The following is a 22,175-nucleotide window of genomic DNA, read 5'->3' as shown; positions in this document are numbered from 1 at the left end:
TGACAATGGCCATCAGCATAGGACTGATTGGCCAGGCAACTGTTGGATCTGCAGTGGATAGTGGGGAAGATGAGGTACCTCCTAGAACTATGAAGATGGGAGGAGATGAGTGGAAAAGAGTAAGAAAAAAGAAAGAAAGAAAGAAAGAAAAGAAAGGAAACAACAACATAAACCCAAAACAACAAAAAACCTTCTGATGCTATTTATCCATGCACCTCCACTTAAAAATCCTCCAGTGGCCCTTTGAGGGCTCAGATGTTCCAAGATCAATCAGCATCTACATAGCTCCTGGCACTCTGATCTCAGAAACAAGGTTGCTTCAGGCTATTACCTCCCCTCTACTGGGAACCTCAGAAACCAACTGGCATATTTATTATATTTAGCATAAATAGCCATTTGAAAATTGAATGTTACATTGTATTAATCCCAAACAATGAAAGTAAAGTTAGTTTGTAGAAGGAAGCACCCATGTTTGAAGGTGATGGCTAATTGAGATACACAGCTCTCATGAAACAGAAAGGAGAAAGAGGCAATTGATAGAACAACCCAGAGGCAGAGATGGAGGGAGGAGAGAGTTTTACTGGGACAGTTGTACAGAGACAGGTTGCAGAGACAGAACAAGCTGGACATAGGGGGAATATAAAACAAGCCACAGAATGAAAGGGAGCAAAAAAAAAAAAAAAAATTGGAACAGATTGCCAGGGTTAGTTAGAGGTTAAATAGAGCAATTCAGTCAGAAGATGAAAGAAGCCAGTGTGAGTCAGTCGACTTGGAAAGGAGTTTAAGTTAGAACAGCTGAGTTTAGCTAGCCAGCCAGGTTTCAGAAAGAACAGCAAAGGATGACTTTGTTCAGTAGTGAGTCTCAGAGGCTGAAAACATTCTAGGCCTAGATTAGATTGTCCAGAAGCAAGAAGCACCCAGGACTAGGCCTAGTTTATCAGATGAAGGCAGTAAGGCTCAGAGATGTCAATTATATCAGGTAAATAAAAGTTATCTTTAAAGAGTTTATTTTCCTTCTATAGAAGTCAGAATACAATCCTATTTGATAATAATTTATAATTTTTGTTTATATCACATAAATGTAAAAATTATTTTATTCTTTGTATATGCACTCATATGCATGTAGATACACATATACTCTTGAAACTACATACTTATGTTATTTAGCATAAATATTTATTTTGAAAATTGAATGTTTCATTGTTTTAATCAACATTTCTGTCCATTAATAGATGCAAAGAAATGTGTGGCTGTGTAGGAGAATCTGTTTCACCCCTTCTCACTCTGCTTTCTCTGTCTTTCATATAAAATGATTGGAATGAGAGGCCTACACTCAGAATGAATTTTACATCCTAATTTCCTCAAGTGAGGACACTTGAAGTGTCAGGAGAGAAACAGTGCCATGTATCATATGCAATTGTTTCAACACTAATCACCATTGTCTTTGTTTCTCTCGTTAGGTGTTGGCAAGGGAAGCGTGAGTTGAAACTGCCTTTTCTTCTCAGATAAGGGTGTCTGAACATGAATCAGGTGTTATGCAGGTCACACACACTTTTCATGAATATTCAGCTTCTAATTTTGAAAATGTTGTCCTCCTCTGATGTGCTGCATTCAAGCCATGTACACTTGCCGCTCCTGGACTTACACACCTGAAGATGTTTGTGATTGCACATAAGTTGCATTGTTCTGTTTCTAGCCCAACTGCAAGTTCATGCCAGAAAACACCCATGAAAAGTTATTGGAAATGTAAGGATGAATAGAATAAAAGTATTTAATTTAATTTATTTATTTTTATTAATTTATTCTTGTTACATCTCAATGGTTATCCCAACCTTTGTATCCTCCCATTCTTCCCTCCCTCCCATTTTCCCCTTACTCTGCATGGGAGAATAGCAAAGTAGAAGGATCCAGAGGGTCCTAGAAACCTACAAGAAGAACATTATGATAGGCAGATTTGGGCCCAGGGGTCCCGCTCAAACTAAGGCACCAGCCAAGGACAATACAGGCTATAAACTTCAAACCCCTACCCAGATCTAGCCAGTGGACAGGACATTCTCCACAGTTGAGTGGAGAGTGGGATATGACTTTCTCACGTACTCTGGTGCCTCACATTTGACCATGTCCCCTGGAGGGGGAGACCTGGTGGCACTCAGAGGAAGGACAGCAGGTTACCAAGAAGAGACTTGATACCCTATGAGCATATACAGGGGGAGGTAATTCCCCTCAGTCACAGTCATAGGGGAGAGGAATAAAACTATTTTATTCATGTTCAGCGTATGCACACACACACACACACACACACACACACACACACACACACACAAACAAGGAATTGATTAGTACTGTAACAAAACTATGTATAGTGTTCAATCACTTCTAACGTGGCCTTAGGAGTTAGTCAGTTAGTGGCTAACATTCTAAGGAAATGAAGTGATGCATAGATGAGCACTTGGTAGAAGTCTTCACAATGGCTCAAGAAAACGAATAGGAAAAGTTATATAAACATGACTCACTGCTCTATTATAATATGTTTTAAACACATTTTGAGTTGTGTTAAATTTAATGACATTAACTACATTGGAAGGTAGATGTTTTTCTTGTTAGTTTTATGTGCCTTGACCATATATAAAATCAATAGAAAAATATATTTTTTTATTATACAGTAGAATGTTTCTATCTTTAACCTTTATAAAACAATATAGTTATTGTATAAAAAAACCCATGTTCTCATACAATTTTATATGTAATGTGTTTAAATCCCAAGTCAAATGAATATAAACTTGATTATTACTCTCAAATTATACATCCAATATATACTATAAATCAACACTTTATGCAATATTTCTCTTGTTAGGAATATAGCTCACTACTATAAGTTTGTCCTAAGTACAAAATAAATACTCAAGAAAAAGACAGAGTAAACAAAAGAATTAGATGTTCCTCAGTAGTCACTACATCTGTTTATTAGGAACACAATACATTGATTTATAGTAATCAAGAAAGAAAATTCAGCTTAAACCTATAATACAGTACTACTATTGCCAGGTTAAACTCGATCAAAATATTAAGACAGTGTACTCTTACTGCAAAGCTGGTGAATAGCCACTATTATTTAATCTATTTATCTATATATCTATTTTTTAACTACTTGACATTTAAATGTACTCAGACTTCACATTTACTGGATTAAATTTACTTGGTTATTATTTTCTACAAGGAAAACTACTCTTTTATATTCAGTCTTTTATAACACTCATCATGTTTATGCACAAATCATAAATGGTTACCATGTTCTTCTTGCTGTATGTATTTTATTTTATTTGTGTGTAATAATATAAATTTATATGTAAAAAAAGAAATATAATAAAAATTGCAAAAATGAAGAAAAAGAGATAATACCTTCTCTGGGCATTTCTCTTGGTTTATGTCAAGTTTGCTTTTCATATTTAATTTTTATAGGAAGGATTAATCCTTAATATAACAAAATTCAGTCTCTTATCTATCTGAGATATCTGTTAAAATTTGACATTCATATTTAAGATATTTGTGTGCTTATAATGAAACAGAGCCACCTATTTCTTTTCATCCATCCACCCTCTCTCTTCCTTTTTTTCAACATTGGAAATTGATGAAAAGACTCAGGCTTTTATGTTTGCTGAATTCTTCTTCTTCCACAGGACTTTTTGACTGGTAGGGTAGCCATGCCTTGGTGTATTGCTCCATACTCACATGCATATAAGCAACAATCATGGTGATCAGGGTTTATTAATAACAACTTAATTAAAAAGAACATGAAGTTGGGAGGGAGATAGATAGAGTTAAGGCATTGGAGATAATTGGAAAGAGGTAGGGCTAGTTGGATATAATTAAGCATTATATAAACATAAATTTCAAAGAGTAAATAAAACATAAAGGTATACAGAGAGTTTTATGCCCTTAAGCCCAGAATTAGGAAGGCAAAGGCAGATGGATCACTGAGTTCAAATCTAGCATGTGGTCTACATAGATAATTCCAGGATAGGCAACTCTGTCTCCAATATATAGAGTACAGTGGACATGCTTCCTACCATATGGGAGAAATCAGCATACAGTTATAATAATGAAAGCAGCAGCAATAAAATATAATCCTTAATAAGAAACTGTAGGTTTCTATCAATGCTTTTTCTCTGTTCCAGTATGTGCTTATACCCCAGAATATTGTATGATTTTGGATGATTATCTTTTTCTTACTGATCAAGTTCAGGTTCAAATTCAATCTTTTCCAGTCAAACTGGTTCTTATGAAGAGGTAGACAATGAGCTTATGTATGAGAATCTTAATGTTGCTTTCCAAGCACAGTTGGAATAGTATCATAGTGCTTAAAAATTATAGTTCTCTTCATGAATTAGAAGGTAATGAGCACATTTTTAAAGAACATAGATAAAAAGGATAATATTTAAAGAGAAAACCAACACCTAATATCATTAACTGAATTACACGGAATCCTCAGTTCTAAATTGGAGTTTCATTTGTTCAAAGCATGTGTTGTAAAATCACAAACAACCAAAACAAAACCTGAGAAAATCTATGGCTCCCCCTAAGGTAATTAGAGGGGGAACATTCAAATAAGAACAAATGACTATTATTTCAAACAAGCTTTTATGACGACAAGCATGACTGGTTATACTTTAAAATACAGGCATTCTTGAAACTGAATCGTAGATTACGGAGATATTGGAATCAAACATAATTTGAATCTAATTCTTTAACATTTTAGGCAAACAATTTAGCATGTGGGTAGACATATCTGGTTCATAAAGTGAAGAGTGCTCTTTTCTAGATTATATGATTATTGTGAAGGATATGTGATGTGAATGAAATATTTGATCCATTCAATGAATGGTTTTATGGTACAAGTTGATTTTTTGGGTTAGTAAGTTATCAACATTTTGCTTAAAAGTTAGATGCACTTTATATAGTAAATAACATAAAATTTATCTTTTGATGACTTGATTGCATCAGACTTGGTCATTACGGGGAATGGAAATTAAGCCTGTTATGGTTGGGACTCCTTTACATACTCCAGGTTTATAGAAAGAGCTGTCACACTCACATGCTGATTGCCTAAGATTGCTACTGTGCTTCACTTCCTGCTGTCTCATGATCTTTCTTTAGGGTTGGTACCTTCCATCCCTAGAGGTCAGCTCTTTTAATTGTTTAAAATATATTTCCCACCAACTTGTGGAAGTGAAAGGAGTTGTGAACAAGAAATTTATTTATTCCTGAAAGTCTTAAGCAGCCTCATTTCTCAGCTAATATAGTCTCATAAAGTTACCAAGAATATAAAAATGTACAAGCTAGAACCACTGATTGCCCACCGCTAATTCTGGCTTTGAGTCTGAAGCAACAAACCTTATCATAAATTTCACATGCCTAAAGACATGTGTAAGTTTTGCCTGTTTGTTTTTCTAAGAGAGAAAGAGAGGTTTTGGGATTGGGTGGATGGGGAGGTGGGCAGAGATAGGAAGAATTGAGGAAGAGGTAAAGCGTCATCAAAATATAATATAAAACATTATTTCTCAATTCAAAAAGAAAAAAATGACAAAGAAAACCAAAGCAGCAATTCATATGTTGATAAATTGTTCAGGCAAGGTAATACTTAACTCCTTATATATGTAAAAATACGAAAGCCAGTGGTATTCACAATTAACTTTTATATATATATATGTGTTTATCTGTATAAAATTTAATAAGGAGCATCATGCAAATGTAGTATTATATTTTATGGCTCTAAAGTGTTCACTGAGAAAATTCATATTTAACTAAATATAATAACCCCAATTTTTAGAATAAGTTCAATAAAATATTGAATGTGAAATGGAAATGGATTCCAGTGATTCATTACTTACTAACAATGCTTTTTTTTTCCTTAAAAATAATGGTGAAACTATTTTAGAAAATAGAAAAAGAAGTTCTTTAAGATTTTTCATATTTTGATTATTTGAAATATTATGAGATAACAAGAAAAACCCTAGTTAAAAGTGAAAAACAAAACAAGAAAATCCTCTTGTATCAATTGAAGCAGAAGGTTCTAAGTCACTGGAACTTATTTATTTTATGCTTGAGAGAATTTTGAGCTGTGCACAGCTGTGTATTAATACATGGGCAGGCACAAGATGGACCAGGCCAATGGTGCATTAACCAAAATTCACAGGAATTGGAGAGCAGCTGTGTGGTTTGGGAAAGCCATTCTGGCACATAATTTATGCAAAGACCAAAATAAACATTACATTAAAATATTAAAGAGAAAAAGCTAAAGTCCATTGTAAGACCTGGCTAAAATCAAATTATATCCTCATAAAGAGAGAGCAGTCAATCATAATATATGAGAATTATGGCTTTCTCCAAGCAATAAACCTTAAATTCTCATAGTCAATCGAAATGTAAATCACCCAGCTCTCATTTTAAATCTAACAGTTCTTCATTAGCATAAAAATACAGCAAGCCAATGCGCAGTCCATCTAAATCTTAATGCAAAATATTGTTATTAATTGATAAATCACTTTTAAATTGTCACATGTCAAGAAAATTAAGACCTTGACAGTGCTAGCACTCTGGTAGGCTGCATGGTATGGAGCACTAGGACCAGTAGAACTCACTATCCCTGCTCAGCTATGAACTTGCCTGGGGAAGTCTCTCTGCTGATACTGACCCTACTGCCCAATCTCTACTCTGCTATTATTCTTACTCCCACCCCAGACACTCTTGCCAAATCCTAATGACCTCCCTCTTATTAAATACTGTGTTCAGGTCTCCACCCACATTTGTTCATTTGTCAACAGTAGTTTACAAAGAGAAAGACAATTAACTTGATTTTGTAGGATACCAATCTCTTCTGGTGGCGCATCCATACCACACTGGGTATGCTTGGTTTTGTTTTGTTTGGTTCTTTGTTTCTTTGCTTATTTTTAAATAAAAATATTTTGAAGTATATTTTGAAGAATCTTCAAGTTGAATGTTAGGCTACACATTTGTTTTTTATTTTGAGAAATGCAAATGAGATTGCTTGTTGCCTAACATTATCTGGGTAACACTTTGTTATCAGAAGACCAGAAAATGGAGGTTGAGTTCACAGCATCTGGTTTAGCATTAATACCAACAGCAGCAGCTAAATAATATCATTGTTTAGTAGCCCCAACAATGCAGAGTGACAACTGTTGATTGTTTTCTGTATGCCAGGTGTAGTACATTATGAGAAGAAACACCAATATTGCAGAGCAGTCATCTTGATAGATGAGGTTCTTCTCTCTTCAGATACAGTGTAGTTATTCCTTGGAATCTAAATACATACGCACCGATGAGGAATAATGCTAACTTTATATCCCAGCAACATAAACAAACATGTTCTGAGAACCTTTTAACATTTTCATAATATTGGAATTTAAGTGAGTCTGTCCTGTTTGGGAGATGTATCTTTTTTTCATGATTGCTTTCTTGTACAAATCTTCTCAACATTTCCCATTGGAGAGTACAAAGAGTTGATGTGTAAACCTGGGAATACATGAAATAACATAGGGACATTTTCTCAAAACACATAGACTCATTTTCCATTTAGATATTGGGAGAGCATCTTTCAGATATATGCCCAGGAGTGGTATAGCTGGGTCTTGAGATAGCACTATCCCCAATTTTCTGAGAAAACACCAGACTGATTTCCAAAGTGGATTCATAAATCTTCACTGCCACCAGCAATGAAAAAGTGTTTCCCTTTCTCCACATCCTTACCAGCATGTCTTGCTCCTTGAGTTTTTGACCATAGCCATTCTGATAGGTGTAAAATGGAATCTCAGAGTTCTTTTGATTTACCATTTTCCTGATGAATAAGGACATTGAACATTTCTTTAAGTGTTTTTCAACCTTTCAATGTTGCTTCACTGAAAATTATCTGTTTATCTCTGTACTCCATTTTTTATTGATTATTTGGTTTGGTGATGTTTAATTTCTTAAATTCTTTTTGTATTTTGGAGATTAGCCCTTTGTGGGGGTGTATGGTTGTTGAAGATCTGTTCTCAGTCTGCAGGCTGCCATTCTGTTCTGTTGACAGGGCCCTTTGCCTTACAGAAGATTTTCAGTTTCTTGAGGTCCCATTAATCAATTGTTGATCTTACTGCCTGAGCTATTGGTGTTCTGTTCAGGAAATTGTCTTCTGTGTCAATGAATTCAAGGTTCTTTCCCACTTTTTCTTCTAACAGGTTTAGGGTGTTTGGTGTTATGGTGAAGTCTTTAACTCACTTGGACTTGAGTTTTGTGAAGGGTATAAATATGGAACTATTTGCATTTCACTGTCTGATTTTCTTGCTTTGGCTTTCATAAGTAGGGCATTTACTGATTTCATGTCATAATAGTCCACAACAGAGACCATTTTTAAAAATATTAAAATATTCACAAATAGTTCTAGACTGTGATGGATAGTCAAGCATTAAAAACTATCAGTGGGCTTCAGGAGATGGCATTTGAATAATATAACATTTCAATTTAGAAAGATTAACAATATTAATATTATTTCTTGCCAAAATTGTCAATTAGAAGATGTGTTTCTCCTAAAGCACATTAGTTCTTGGAAAACAAAGCAGAGGACTTTCAAAAATTACACTAGTTCCCGAAATTAGGAAACTTGGCTGGGATTCCAATGATGACTACTGTTAGCCACACAGGGGCTAATATAAAACTGAAAACTAAAATTATCCCTACCAACTAACCTCACTGCTTCTTTCTATATGTTCCCACTTACCATAGGAAGACTTTACTTGGTCTTTTCATACTCTTGGAGCTTTGATTTTCTTGCCTTATTAGAGTATATAGAGTGTGATGTTAAATAGAATGGATGACTTCGCAATTCATTCCTACCTTAGAGAAAAGGGAGTCTAATATACATCAAAGTGTAAATAATTGAGAAAATGTGGTTAGTGGAATAAAAACTGACACAAAGACCAATGGGATAGAATAGGTAAACAGAAAATAACTCTAATTTTATGATAAAAAATATATTCATGAAATGACAAATAATGTTTATTTTAAGAAGCAGAGAATTTGAAGATGAGCCAGGAAGGGTATATGGGATGGTTTCAAAAAGGAAATGAAAGGAAGGAATGTGTAATGACATTATAATTTCAAAAATTCAGAAAGGCGAAGAATTTTGGCATAGGTTGCTGATCACTCACTAAATAATAAGGAAAACTTCTCAGTAATAGTGCTGGGAAAATTGGATAATTCTGATCAAAAGAATAAGATCAGAGAGATATCTCGATGGGTAAATTTTTACAATGCATGATGATGAGGACTCTGAGTTTGGAGTCCCTGATCCCATGTAAAGCTGTGAACACTGCTAAGCACATCTTTAAGCTCAGAGTTCCGGTGCCAAAACAGGAAGCAGTGACTGTAGATCTCCAAGGGCTCAAGGGCCAAGTAGCTTAGTGTAAACAATGGCAAAAAGCAAAGAGATTGTCTCATTCCGAGACTCATGTATTTGAATATATAGTCCCCAGAAGCCTTGATTCAGAGACCTATATGAAGACCCAGCTGCACAACTGCTACAACTTTGCAGAGGGCCAAAGTCCCATGCATGATCTCTGTTGGTAGTTCAGTCCTCCTGAACCCCTATGGGCCCAGCTTAGTTGTCATGTGGGTTTTTTTGTCATGTCCTTGACCCCTTTGGCTCCTTCAATCCTTCTTCTCCCTCTTCCAGAAGATTCCCCAAGCTTCACTTAATGTTTGGTTGTAGGTCTTTGTATTTGTTTTCATTAGTTTCTGGGTGAAGACTGTGAGATGACAGTTGGTTGACTCCCATGGGATTCTTCCTCATTCTTCTGACCTGACACAAAAGCCTGGCAGCTTAAAACAAAGGCTTTGTGAGCTTTTTCTCCAGTCATTATGGCCAGCTCTACTGGATAATGGGTTGGCTAAACCAGTTCAAAGACAGATCATGACATGTTTGCACAATTCTTGTGAGCCCAAGAGCCATTCTGTCTTTCTTCAAACTGACCAAACCTAAATAGGTAGAAGAAAACCCTTTAAAGATTTTTAACTACCAGCTTTCAAAGAGAAGCCAGGATGTGGCTTACTGAGTCTCCTTTGTACAATCTCTTTGTGCCCACTCTGTGTGGTTCCTTACTCCTAAGAAAAGCCTTTCTTCAACTGCTGATTCTGGCAGTCCCTGTTTGCTGTGTTTGTGATTTGTCTACTGCTACCTGTTCTGCTTGAGAATTGTCCTGCCTGTTAATATTTTAACTGGCAGAGAAAACAATTCTGATCAGGACTCTCAGACCGAAATATTATGCATGTATGAAATGTGGTAAGTTTGCTTCCTGACTGCTTGTCTAGCCCAGGCTCTTGCTGCCGTACTCTCCATATATTGATTTATTTAATCCCCTCTTGAGCTGTAAAGAAAACAAATCTTTTCTCCCCTAAATTGTTCTTTGCCAGAGTATTCTATAAAGTAACAGAAAAGTAACTAAGAACAGGAATGCAACAGAATATAAGAACATGCATGGGCATGGAACTACAAACAAACAAGCTAACAATGTTCAGTCTCTCTCTCTCTCTCTCTCTCTCTCTCTCTCTCTCTCTCTCTCTCTCTCTCTCTCTCTCTCTCTCTCTCTCTCAAATAGCCAATATGACAAGTAAGATGGCTGATACTAAAGGCAGAAACGGGAGCTTCCTTTATAGTTCAGTTAAAAGACCATTTGCTTAGCACATTTAAAGCACTAGTTTAATCTTCATTAAGAATCAAATAAAAATAAAAGATATATGCTGGAACATGTCTGTAATCCTAGCACCCTGGAACTGAAGCCAAAAATATCAAGAGTTTAAAAAAAATCAAGGAAACAAATGAACAACAACAACAAAAAAATATAATTGTAAAAATTAACAATAAAAAATAACAAAAACCTAGCAAGTAGTAGATACTATTGGACATAAAAAAAAATGGTACCTCTGTTATTGCTAGTGGAAGATCAAATGATGAATTCCTGTAGAAAATAAATGGAATTTCTTTAAACATTTAATCATACACCGTGACTCAAATGTATATTAAAAAGCTGAAATGCACTTGTCATAAAGTACAGAGTTATTTTTACTTGGGTTCAAGGTTGTAGACATTGTAAGTCAGAAATATTAAACATGGTAGGGCCTCAGATTAAGATGGCATGCTATCATTGAAATGTGCTTCTGTGTAACTGAGCCAAGAAGGAGGGAGAGAAGGAATGAATATCAATGACACAGAAGGAGACACTTTATTTATATTAAATATTCAGAAAATTCATTATCTAAGTTGCAGAGGTAGAATATTGAATTAGAGTTCAATGGATTGGACATGGGTGCAGGTGTATTAATGGGCACAGAATCACGATGTGGGATGATGGGAAGGTTAAGGCAATGAGTGGTTTTTACATTGCAAAACAATGTGGATATAGTTAACCTCCTTGTAGTTTTACATATAAAAGAATCTTGTGTTCCTATTGATTGAATTCACTCCTTGATCAGGCATGAACGCATCTTGCCTATAGATGCTCTAGTCTATAGTCTGCTCACCTGTCTACAGACTGCTAACATTAGTGTCATCACACAATAAAGTTTAAAATTAATCACCAAATATTTTGATTTTATTTTATTCTTTTCTCAAAGAATATCTTCTCATTGATTTTCAATATGAATTTAGAATTCATCTGTAACATTCTTCAAAGAAATATAACTTTAGACATCCAGTTAGACCAGCACCATTTGTTGAAGACACTTTCTTTTTTCCATTGTATAATTTGGGCACCTTTGTTAAAACCAAGTGGCCGTAGGTGTGTTGGTTTATGTCTGGACCTTCAGTTTGATTCCATTGGTCAACCACTCTATTTCTATGACACTACCATGCAGGTTTTATTATTGTTGTTCTAAAACATAGGTTGAAGTCAGAGATGGCACATGCTGAAGAGGACATGGAAAAAGGGGAATACTCCTCCATTGCTGATGGGAGTGCAAACTTGTACAACCACTTTGGAAATCAATTTGGGACTTTCTCAGAAAATTGGGACTAGCTCTACCTTAAGATCCAGCTATACCACTCCAGAGTATACACCCAAAAGGTGCTCCACAATGCAAAAAGAACACTTGCTCAACTATGTTCATAGCAGCTTTATTTGTAATAGCCAGAATCTGGAAATAACCTAAATGTCCCTCAACCAAACAGTGGATAAAGAAACTGGGGTGCATTGACACAATGGAATACTACTCTACTAATAAAAGAAAAAGGAAATCACATAATTTGCAGGTAAATGGATAGAATTAGAAATGATATCTGAGTTGGGTAACCAGACACAGAAAGACACATATGGTATGTACTGACTTATAAGCAGATTTTAGTCATATAGTGCAGGATAAGCATACTACAATTCACAGACCTAAAGAAGGTAAATAACAAGGAGGTTAGTTACGAGGGAGGATAATTAAATCTCACTTAGAAAGGGAAATGAAAAAGAAAGCATAAGTGGCTGAAGAGGGAGAAAGAGGTAGGAGAAGGAACGCAGAGGTAAATGAGGATGGAGATCAGACCTTGTGTGTGTGTGTTGAGGGCACAGAAGTACAGAGAGCCTGCAAAGAGAAGAGAGACCATTGGCTGTGGCATCTCTGACAACCTGCAGACATAGGATATGGTACGCTTCTTGGAGGTGACTTTAGCTGAGATTCTCAATAGAAGAGGCCATGAGACTGAAGAGGATACCACTTCAACTAGACAGTGGATGGAGGTGAACACCATTCTACCCACAAAATCTTCAACCCAAAATTTGCCCTGCCTATAAGATGTTCAGGGATAATGTTAGAGCAGAGACTGAAGAAAAATCCAACCAATGCCTGGCACAACCTGAGACCTATCCCATGAGAGAGAGCCAACCCCTGGCACTATTAAATATATTCTGTTATGTTTTCAGACAGGAGACTAGCTTAGGTGTCTTCTGAGAGTCTACACTATCAGCAAATTAAAATATATGTGGAGGTTCATAGCTAAACATTGGGCAAGGTGTAGGTAGTCTTGCGAAAAAGAGGGGAAATAGAGGAACTGAGAGGTGAGAGGAGCTCCACAAGGAGTCCAACAGAGTCTACCAATCAGGGACCAGAGGGGTTGTGGAGACTGAAACACCAATTAAGGACCATAAGTAGCCTGGACCTAGGGCAGCAGATGGGGAGCAGAGGCTTCTTGTGGGTCCCCTAGTAAGCTAGCAGGGACTGTCTCTGACATGGAAACAGTTCCTGCTTTTTGTTCATTCTCCCCTAGTGGGGTTGCCTCACAAAGCCATAGCAGGAAAGGAAGTTTCAGTCCTGATGTGATTTGATGAGCTGGAGTGGACTATTAAGGGGGGCTCTGCTTTTTTGAGGAATGGGTGTGGAGAAAGAGGTAGGGAGGGTGGGACGAGGAGGAAGAGAGTGAGGGTGTCTATGAGCAGATTGTAAAGTGAATAAAAAACAAAATAATTTAAAAAATGAGTGTAACTTAAGTTAAACTTATATAGGTGCTAATTTATAAATAAATAAATCTTAGAAAATGAAAAATTAACAACTTCTGCCATATTCATGAGGTGTAATTTGACTTTTGTAATCATAATATTACATAATTTTCTGTATATTTGGTTATTTTTCTTTTATCTCAACGGCATTGGTATTTTTTTGCTATAGTGGTACTGAACTAGATTTCCTTATATTTGTTACTAATTTTAAGCTATTTTAAGCATGTCTAATTTTAAGCTATTAATATTAATTATACTTGTTCTATTTGTATTCCATTTTATTATACAGAAGTTATTATATTGGTCTTTTATCTTAAAGATGTACAAATATAAACCCCTACCCAGATCTAGCCAATGGTCAGAACATTCTCCACAGTTGAGTGGAGAGCGTGATATGACTTTCTCACATACTCTGGTGCCTCACATTTGACCATGTCCCCTGGAGGGCTGGACCTGGTGGCACTCAGAGGAAGGACAGCAGGTTACCAAGAAGAGACTTGATACCCTATGAGCATATACAGGAGGAGGTAATTCCCCTCAGGAACAGTCATAGGGGAGGGGAATAAGGGGAAAATGGGAGGGAGGGAAGAATGGGACGATACAAGGGAGGGGATAAACATTGAGATGTAACAAGAATAAATTAATAAAAAAAAACAAAAAATATGTACAAATATATTTATTAATGTAAATAGAATTGTTATACTATAGCTTTTTTTCATGAACAATTTTAATGTATAAAAATGAAAACATTTCTGCTTTTCCTTTCCAATAATCTTTTCTTTTAAAAAATTATGCTTTATACTGTTTGGCAGTTAATGTAAAATACTGAATATATGTATTTAGAGTGAACAGTACATATGGCCTCTCATCTCAAAGAAAATGTGGTTATTCTTTAACTGTTAAATGGCATAATCTCCGATACATTTGTATTCTCTTTCCAGCTTTGAGAATGGATGAGAGTTATTTGAAGTCAGTCTCTTTATTTTTTATTATTTATTTGCCCTTTGCAAAAATTGTATGATGGTAAGTTACTCTGCATTTCCAACTCTGCTTAAGTGAAACAAACATGCTATGGTATCCATGCAACATTGCCGTCTAGATATGGAGAAAACCCAAAATTCTACATTGTTCAGCGTTTATCATATTGTTAACCTTAAAATAATATCTACTTGATAGTTTCTACATCATCCTTTAACTGCCAAGATAGTTCCGATCTCTTGTTCATAAACATTATCTCTAAAACTGTGGGTTTTAGCTGACCATTCAGTGTCTATAAATACAGTATTTTTAGAACATCATTCTGATCAGTTCATTCCACATAGACCCACCCTGCCATCCACTGTCCAAAACACTAGTCATTTGCTATTCCAATCTATGTAAAGTCAAAGTGCTTATAACAACCGTAAACTAAGCAACGGTTGGAACGTCATCCTCAGCAGCTGTGTCTTTGATATTTCTCTCCTGAAGATTCATCCTCACCCTTTGTGCTCCGTGATGGCCTCTCACTCTATCTGAACACAGAGAGAGCTCTCCAGACTCAGGACTTGACATTTGTTTTGCCCTTTCTCACACTGGCTTTGTTCAGATGGAGTTAGAGCGTATGTTCTCAGTTCTCTTAGATCTCTGCTCACACTGCTCTGTTGCAGTGCACCACCCCAAATAACTTAGTACAAAGCAGCTTCATTCAGAAATCCTAAGCTCAGCATTGCTGAATCTATCAGTTCTTTGAAATATGTCTTATACTCTTCGATGTGGGGCATCACATCTTAGAGAAGGGGATTCTATTTCACCAACTCAATTTTAAATGTTTACTAAATAGATGAGGATTTTGAAAGATTTTTAAACTGTGAATAAAAGCAAAACTTAGCAATGAGTAATTTATTATCTTTAGCCCTTGTTCAAATATTTTACTAAAATACACTTAGCCTTTGGCAAAAACACAAAGGCGGCCTAAAAATGGTGCATTTGTCAGCAGACACAACTGTTATTTTAGATAAATATGGTTGAGGCATACTACAAAGAAAATTTTCATGACTTTTAAACAATCACTTAGTAATCGCTCTATTTATCTACCAAGGGATTTATTTAAAGAACAGAAGAAAAAGAAAGAAACAAGAAGTAAAAAGGTCCTCATGGTTTCTTGAATGTCTTATTGTTGGATGTTCTACACTCAGAAACCAAATGTTGTGGGCATCTATGAAAAATTTCACGAATGTCTGTGAGCAGAATTATTGCTATCTTAGTCTATACAGTCCAAATGTGGCATCCAGATAGGACACAGTTAACTGGCCTAAGAAACATCTCTAATCTGTGTTTTAGTCTGTTAGTCTTTCACAAGTATTGCTAAACTTCAGAATATGCTAAGACCTCCACAGATGCTCACTGAATATTATTGAGAGTATTTAAAGTAATGGAAAGACAAGGAAAAAAGAACAGTTCCTCCTTTTCACCTTTCATTTACTTCCCTATGTGAAAAATAGTGTTTTATATAAGGTAATTGTTGTAAAAAATTAGTAGTTTCATCTTAAACTTTACCAGCATAACATTTTACTTAGTTTGCAAATAGAAACATTATATACTTACTGGAAGCCTCAGAAGGAAAAATAATACAGGTAAATAAGAAACATGTTATAGTTTAAAATTACTTCCCTAATTCATATTGCCAAAATGTTTTCTATATTACACCATTATATTTCATAGGGTCCAGACAATGATGTATTTCATAGGCATCTATATCTCAGCATTTTTCTTAGCATGTTTAAAGAAACACAAATACACCCACATAATAGTGTATTTCACATATGTAGTCATGTATACAGAATCAGATAAGAGGAATATCACATTACGTATATGAACAATATTTTAGTGTGGGGTTATGTGCGTCTGTATGCTAGTCTTATCCTAAATTATCTTAAAAATATAAAAAATGTTTTTTTTTTGTGCTGCTGATGTGCCGTATCTGTCAGTTGCCTCTCTTTTTGGTCTTTACTAAAACACTTTAAAATTCCCTGTTTTAGCACCACTATGCAATAAATGTTCCTTTGTGAAAAAATGTTAGAAGTCTTGGTATTTTAGAAATGTATCTTTAAATTGGCTTCATTTTTTTTAATTAAAGTATATGTTTAGTGTTTAGATAAATAAAATCATGCCGCAAAGAATGTGTCTTCATTTGAGAGTGAGAGTGTGCAGGAGCGACCTGGATTTAAGATGTTCTAACAATTTGGCTGTTCTCTGAGTTTCTCTTTTACATGTGAGGTGCAGCACCTGAAGCCAATCTCAAGAATCATTTTTTCAGTTTGTATAATTGCAATGCAGCATGTAAGAGTCAAGCAATCCATTATGCTAGCATTCAAAACAGAAAAGGGGGTGATCAAATATTGTCTTACATTCATCTTTGTACAAAAATAGTTGTTTGCTCTTCACTGAAAACTACTGATGAATTGAACCAAAGTGGAGACAAATGAGGATGTTTATACCTGGCCAACCCTCTTGTTGCCTTCTGGCTACTCATCCCACTAAGGCTACACAGTCTTTCTAATTTAACAATGAGAACATTAAAGATTCATTATCTTTGATTTTCTGGAAGTACTTTTTAACAAATATCATTCTTGTGACCTGCAACTATTTACTGAAAAGTTTATTGGCTTATTCTCCCAGGCTTCTCACACCTAAAGTCTCAATAGGATGTCCTCCTCTCTGACCCACTCTTCTGGTAGGTAAAGTTTTTCATGGGGATGTACCCCTTGGACTAGTGTCTCTATATACGTGAGTATATACCATTTAACTCTTTTTCTTTCTGGGTAAACTCACTCATTATGATAATTTCTAGTTCAATCCATTTGTCCACAAATTTTGGAAATTCCTTGTTTTTAATAGCTGAGTAGTATTCCATAGTGTAAATGTACCACAGTTTCTTTATCCATTCTTCTACTGAGGGACACATAGGCTGTTTCCATGTTCTGGCTGTTATGAATAAGGCAGCTATGAACATGGTTGAGCAAATGTCCCTGTTGTGTGGTAGTGCATCTTCTGGGTATATTCCAAGGAGTGGAATATCTGGGTCTTGAGGAAGCCCTATTCCCATTTTTCCGAGAAAGCGCCAGATAGATTTCCAAAGTGGTTGTACTAGTTTGCATTCCCACCAGCAATGAAGGAGTGTTCTTCTTTCTCCACATCCTCGCCAGTATGTGGTGTCAGTTGAGTTATTGATCTTTGAGGAAATAGAAGGATCCAGAGGGTCTTGGAAAACTATAGGCGGGTCTGGGCCCTGAGGTCCTCCTCAAACTATGGCACCAGCCAAGGAAAATATAGGCAGTAAACTTCAAACTCCTACCCAGACGAGCCGATGGACAGGACATTCTCCACTGTTATGTGGAGAAGGAGATCTGACTTTCACACAAACTCTGGTGTCCCATATTTGACCACGTCCCTTGGCTGGGGACGCCTGGTGACACTCAGAGGAAGGATAATAGGTCACCAAGGAGAGACTCAATACCCTATGAGCATATACAGGGGGAGGAGGTCCCCCTCAGTCACAGACATAGGGGAGGGGAATGGGGGGGAAGCGGGAGGGAGGGAGGAATGGGAGGATACAAGGGATGGGCTAACAACTGAGATGTAATATGAATAAATTATTAATAAAAAAAGGAAAAAATAAAATGTATATGTGAAAAAAAGAAAAGTTTATTGGCTTAACATTATATCTACATACAATATAGTAACGAACAGCCTTCTGGTTCTGATTATTACATAATATGCAATTATTTAATTGTAGTGAAAGAAACCAAAATTAATCTGTTATTCCCTTTGCATTAATAATGGATGAAGCAATGACTTAGAGTAGCCTTGCATAATATCATATGTCTACTGTACTTTGAGAAAAGACAGCAATGTGATCATTCAAATGAAAGCATATTGTTACTATTTTTGCAAACAAAATCTTAAATTTAATCTTTATAAGTGAGCTGTAAGTCCTAAGATGGAAGATTATTCCAATTCCTCTCTTTCCACAGAAAGCATTATTTTAGATTTTTATGTGTACATCATCTATTTACTATGTATGCTATTAAGTTCTCATTCTTCAGTTTATCTTTCATCATTACTGGTTTTGATACGCTTTGAGGCTTGCTAAAGGAAGTTACTCATTATTCTACTTAAACAAAAAATTTCCTTATATCCAAATCCTCAAATGTAAGTAAAAGTCAGTTAAGAATTATGTCCCCTCAATAATCAATCCATATCATTTGGAGGTACAGCAAAATGGCCTAAATGTAAGTGCCTGTTTTGAGGATCAACCTGATGTGCATCATTGAGAACAGAGTCATCTTTAAGCTCATAGGTGCAAATAACAGTGAGAAATACCTAGAAGCCCGTATATTTGGGTATTTTTAGCCACTGAACTGATCAAATTAGTATCAGTCAAGCAACTGGCATGTGGCATATATACAGATGGATCACAGCAGCCTATCACCAGCTGAGAATGGCAGATACTTAAGCAAACCTGACACTTGTGAGACAGATGGTGAAAAAGATGATTATAAATATCTTCTGGATTTTTAAAGCTTTCATAATACTGCCTATGTTGTCAGTGCAAAGATGGGCATATCTTTCCTGTCATTCATCTTGTCTTTATAGGTATAATATAAATACACATGCACACAGCTAATATTTCTGTGTTAATTTCCTGGCCACTCTTCAGGTTGGGTTAAAATCCATCTTGTTATAAGACAAATATGTTATTATCATACATATATTCTGGCAATCTCAACATGGGTAGACTGTTTGACACTGACAAGCTTATGGATTTATACTGCCTCTATAAAAGAGGAAATAATGTAATTATTCAATTACAATAGATGGGAAAATACATTCCAAAATATTAGCCATATTATATATGTCCAGCCTTCCAGAATACTCTAGAAGGAAAACTTCAATCTGACAGGTTAACCTCACCTAGGAAACACTTACTCTCAGGCCAGCAAATAAAAAGAAGAAACAAAGAAAAATAACAACAGCAAAAACAAACAAACAGACAAACACAAAAAAGCTCAAGGACAAAACAACAGGAATCAATAAATACTGCTCATTGATAGCTTTCAACATCAATGGTCTCAATTTCCTAATAAAAATATACAGACTAACAGAATGGATGCAGAAATAGGATCCTTCCTTCTGCTACACCCAAGAAACTCATTTTAGCATCAAGAACAGACATCACCTCAGGGTAAAAGAATGAAAAGAGAAGTAAGCCAGTGTATTCATTTTAAAGGGAATCTTAAGTGACATGCCCAGCACTACATGGTGAACTGAAAATGAAATCAAAAGTATCATTAGAAGCTATGTGTCTCCCACTCTTATAATAAGATTTTTGTTTATTTTCTAGTGTGTATGCTTTCCCCTTCCACTGAATATAGTTATTTATTTAAGAAAATTTAATTGTTGTTTCTTCTCCCACTAACCTAGCAGTTACTTCTCAAATATTTTTATCTCAGGATTCATTTTTGTCCGTTTTTCTTTAAGAAAAAAAAAAAGAGGCTTCTAATGGACAATAATAAAATATAACAAAATAAAATATAATAAGATAAAATAAAAACCATCACATTGGAGTTGTACAAACCAAACCGAAGGAAAGGATCCCAAAAAAGGTTCAAACACAAAATCCAGAGACACATTCATTTGCACACTCAGGAACTCATAAAAATAATAAACCCTAAGCTATAAATATACGTAGAGGACCTGATGCAGCCCCATGCAAGGCATGTGCGTGCTGCCTGAGTGTCAGTGAGTTCATATTAGCTTTGACTTAGAGGGCCTTGTTTTCTTTGTGTGCCCCATGCCCATTGACTTTTACAATATTTCTGCCTCCTCTTCTGAAGGGGTTCCCTGATATATGATGGGAGGGGTTTGATAGAGATAGGGCTGAATGTTGTAATGTCTCTCACTCTCTGATTAATTTCTGGCTGTGGGTCTCTGCATTTGTTTCCGTTTGCTGCAGGAGGACACTTCTCCGATGATGAATGAGCAAGGCACTGATCTATGAGCATAGCAGAATGGCATTAGGAGTCATTTGATTGCTACATTATTTTACTTAGAACAATAATATTTGAATTTACCCATGGGATGTCTAATTTCTGGTCCTTTTTCACTCATGCAGTGTTGGATATGGGTTCTATCGCCATGTGTAATGATCCTTAAGTCAAATCAGATATTAATTACTCTCATGTTGTGCCACCATTGCTTTTGCTTATCTTGCAGACAGGACACAATTGTAGATCAAATGAATTATGGCTAAATTGGTGTTTACATTTCCTTTTTGTTAGCGTTCATAGTTTCATCCTATACCAAGCCCCTATAGCATTAGGGATGAAGCTTCTATATAAGCACTGGCTTGACTTTTCCATATTTAATGAGTTATTTATACGTTATCTTTAGTATTGAGTGTTTGTTGTCAGTTTTTGGAGAGTTTCCTCTATAGTCTGGGCAACAGCTTGAGTTGTATGGGATTGCCATGGGACCCATTTGGTCAACATGTATATGTAATTCAATTCTGGTCCTGGAATCTTCATTTGATGGACAAAAGAAGTCTGGTGGAAGCCTTGTGTCCCCCATTATTTAGTGATCTTGTTTAGATTGCACACACACATATATATTCATATGTATACATATATTCATATAGATGCATAAATTGCCTTTACAGTACCTCTCAAATGGTCCTTAGTATTAGCTGTTTTCACAAATATTACAGCCTCAATACTCTCTCTCTCTCATCCTCCTTTCCTCTTGATCATCCTATTCCAGCCCCAATTTATCCATAACTATTCCATTTCCCTCTCTTAAGGAAATCTAACTGTACTCACACTCTAGTCCTTACTTTATACCTATCTTCTATGTCTCTACAGATTATAGCTTGTCTATCATTTACTTAAAGGCACAAATGCATGAACTAGAAGAGCTTATCTGAAAATCATATATGTGACATAGCTAACGTATACCATATAATAGAGAAATAAGGAACAAAATCCAAAAATCAAAGTAAAAATTATGCTGTAACTCACACAGAGATTTCTCAAATCAAGACGTACATATATGCAAGAAGCTTAGTTTACTAGTCATCTGGAAAATGCAAAAGGAAACACAATGTGATGGTGTCTTGCATGAGTTAAAATGCGTCTTATCACAGAAAAAATTGAATAGCATGCATTGCATCGAGTATAGAAATGCTGGTTTACTATTGATGTACATCCAGTAATCATCATAGGGGACATTCTCAAACATTAATAACAGAGTTGTCCTATAGGCTCACAACTCCATTATCTACTATACAATCAAATGAAATAAAGGTAAGATCTCAGAGATATAGACACATTGTTTTCTGAAATTGTTATGCTAGATGAAATAAATTAAGTAGAAAAAGACAAATATCGTATATCCTTAGTAGTCAGCTATTAAAAACAAGGAATTCCCAAAATTTGTGGACAAATGGATTGAGCTAGAAATGATCATAATGAGTGAGTTAACCCAGAAGCAGAAAGACTCAAATGGGATATACTCACTTATATCTGCATACTAGCCCAAGGGGCATGTCCCACGAAAGCCTTCACTTACCAGGAAACTGGGACAGAGGAGAGGACATCCTATTAGGACTCTAGA

At 35.7% G+C, this 22,175-nt stretch overlaps 1 pseudogene; it reads left to right on the top strand.

The window, feature by feature from the left end:
* The first annotated feature begins 5 nt into the window (after nucleotides 1-5).
* Nucleotides 6-22,175, top strand: part of LOC127191086 (protein EFR3 homolog A-like) — a 55,543-nt pseudogene continuing 33,373 nt past the window's right edge.

The sequence above is a fragment of the Acomys russatus genome, chromosome 6, assembly GCF_903995435.1.
Source record: "Acomys russatus chromosome 6, mAcoRus1.1, whole genome shotgun sequence".
In the NCBI taxonomy this organism is placed as follows: Eukaryota; Metazoa; Chordata; class Mammalia; order Rodentia; family Muridae; genus Acomys; species Acomys russatus.
This window is presented reverse-complemented; position numbering and strand designations above follow the sequence as displayed.